Genomic DNA, 3045 nt, shown 5'->3' with positions numbered 1-3045 from the left:
TCATATGTTAGTTTTGCATTTGACTGGATAATTTCAGAAGTTTGACTTTTCTGGACGACTTACATTTCAGTCCACGAGACGACTGAAATGCAAGTCGTCCAGGATTTACGAGGTTTGACCAGAATCTCAGAAAAAAATCCTGGACGACTTACAAGTAAGTCGTCTCGTGGACGACTGAAGTATAAGTCGTCTGTGTATAATTAAATTTTGAAGTTTTTTTTTCAATTGCAAAACTAACCTATGACGACTTAACTGTAAGTCGTTTACTTTTAAAAAAATATTATTATTTTAATTTTCGTCAGACGACTGAAATGTAAGTCGTCTGGGGAAGTCAAACTTCTGAAATTATCCAGTCAAATGCAAAACTAACCTATGACGACTGAAATGTAAGTCGTCTAGGTTCTTTGGAAATTTTTTTGAAACCAAACAGACGACTTAACTTTCAGTCTTCTCAGGTTACAGATTTCAAAGTCAATTGCAAAAATAACCTCTGCGTTGACCAGACGACTTCCAGGTAAGTTGTCTACAGCCAGACGACTTCCCAAGTAAGTCGTCTGACGAACAGATCTGGAAAAAAACTCGATGTCATACCTTAAATTGGTGAGATAAGTTCCTTAGCATACATAAGGCTTCTCCAAGCACACAGAATCACAAACGAAAGTAACCCACCCAGAATCGTTAGCTTCTATGACTCTATGATCCATAAAAAATTTAGAATCAAAATCTTGGGTTTTTTTAGCTCATTGTGGAGAGAAAGTGAGAGATATGTTGTGTTTAGTTCACAAGAATGGAAAAAGAAGAAGGGTAAATCGATTTTGGGAGCATTAAGAGCTTCAAATTGGTTGTTCATGGTGGTTGTGGTATTGATGACAATGGCAATCTTGTAATTACTTGAAAATGATGAGGGTGAGAGAGTAAAAATGTTATTTTCGAAAAAAAAAGAAAAAAAAAATTGATGGCATTTTCGTAAATTATATGAACTTGTGGGGTGAATAGGGCAAAACCAATTTTCAAAAAAAAAGGAGGTTAGTTTTGTGTTTGACTTTAAGTTATAGGTCAATTCTGCAAAAAGCCCTACTACTTTTCATATCTACACTAATCATTTTTACCTTCATTTTTAATGTAAGGTAAAAGAGACTTATACCTCTAGGGTTAGTTAATCTAGACTTAGTGTTTAGAGTTAAGGGCTGGGGTAGGGTTTTTGGAATATGAAATTTAGGATTTTAATAAATATATTAATAAATACTTAAAATATATAAAATAGTTTCAAACATAATTTTCGATTTTCAAAAAGAAAATTTGAAAACAAAAAATTCAAAAAAAAAATAGAAAAAAAATTATAAAAAAGTTCAAATTTGAAAAAGTATGATTCGAAAACATAAAATTTTTATTTATTTAAATAATGATTTATTATTATATAGAGAACAAAGGTATAAGAGTCTTTTGCCACTTAATAAAGAAAATATTTTTGAAAATGTCCATTTAGTGGTGGTAAAGATGAAAAGTGGTACCATGAAAGTGGTAAACATGAAATTTCTCCAAGTTTTTATATGGTCGTTAAGAACTAAATGCATAAATTTATAAAATTCATATGTAAAACAGAAACAATCATGTATTATATTTATTGACATGTTCTTATATTTTTTTTGTATTTGAATATTTTCTCTATGTACTTTTTTTGTTTATTTCATCTTTTAGACGTGTGTTATGGCTAATTTTTCAGTTTTAGAGTGAGGAATTTCTCATTAGAAATTGTTGTCTTTTAGATATGACCCATTTTTAGCTAGTGAAATGATATTAGTAACATAACATATATATATATTGTAATTCATTGATGTTGTTATGTAATTCATATAGTTTACAACACAATTATTTTTGTTTATATGTGTAGGTATATGATCGAGTATTATTTTTATAGTTAGCAAACAATTTTCCTAAAAAAGAAAATAAATATGATTGTCGTAATTTCATGTTTTGATCAGATAAGTTTTTTTTTGTGAATGATAGATCGTCGGTTCATGTGTATGTTATTTTATGTTACTAGACGAGCTTGTGAGTTCTAGTTTTCTTACTCCAACTTTTATTTTTGAAGATTATTATTCAGCAAGTACCTTTACAATCAGACTGTGAAACTATAATTTCAAGTTTGAATCCAGGTAATTTATAAAAGAAATTTTTTTTTGAAACTGAATAGTTTCTTCAGATAACGCAATTATGTACATTTTTTTTAATCTCTATAGTGTATGCCTTCTGCTTAAGAGTTTATTGTATGTTTTAAAACATTCTTTCAGTTCCAACTTTCAGGATAAATTTGCTAAACTGAATAATGCAATTGCAAAAGGGGAAATTACATATTTACCACTTTCATGCTACCATTTTTCATTTTTACCACCAATAGAATGACATTTTCAAAAATATATTCTTGTGGCAAAAGACTCTTATGCCCATGTTCTTTACATATATAATAAATAAATATTTAAATAAATAAAAATCTAAAAAAATAAAAAATAATTTGTTTTAATTTTTTCTGAATTATACTATTTCGAAATTTAAACCTTAAACCCTAAAACTCAACTTTAAACCCTAAACCATCAATCATAAACCATATTTTTTTTAAATACGAACCCTAAACCCTAAACCATCAATCATAAACCCTATTTTTTTTTGAAATAAACCCTAAACCCTGAAACATCAACTCTAAACCCTAAACCCCGAAACATGAACTCTAAACCCTAAACCCTAAACCTTTAACTCTAAACCCTAAAACATCAACTCTAAACCCTAAACCCTAAACTTCAACTCTAACTTCAAATCTAAACCCTAAAACATCAACTCTAAACCCTAAACATAAACCTTAAACCCTAAATCTTCAAATCTAAACCCTAAAACATCAACTCTAAACCTTAAACCCTAAACTTTCAACTCTAAACCCTAAACTCTAAACCCTAAAACCCTAAAGTTGATGTTATAGGGTTTAGATTTGAAGATTTAGGGTTTAGGGTTTAGGGTTTACGTTTAGGGTTTAGAGTTGATGTTTTAGGGTTT

The sequence above is a fragment of the Brassica oleracea genome, chromosome C3 (genome assembly GCF_000695525.1).
Source record: "Brassica oleracea var. oleracea cultivar TO1000 chromosome C3, BOL, whole genome shotgun sequence".
Classification (NCBI taxonomy): Eukaryota; Viridiplantae; Streptophyta; class Magnoliopsida; order Brassicales; family Brassicaceae; genus Brassica; species Brassica oleracea.
The sequence above is the reverse complement of the archived record's forward strand: the minus strand, read 5'-3'. Positions refer to the sequence as shown.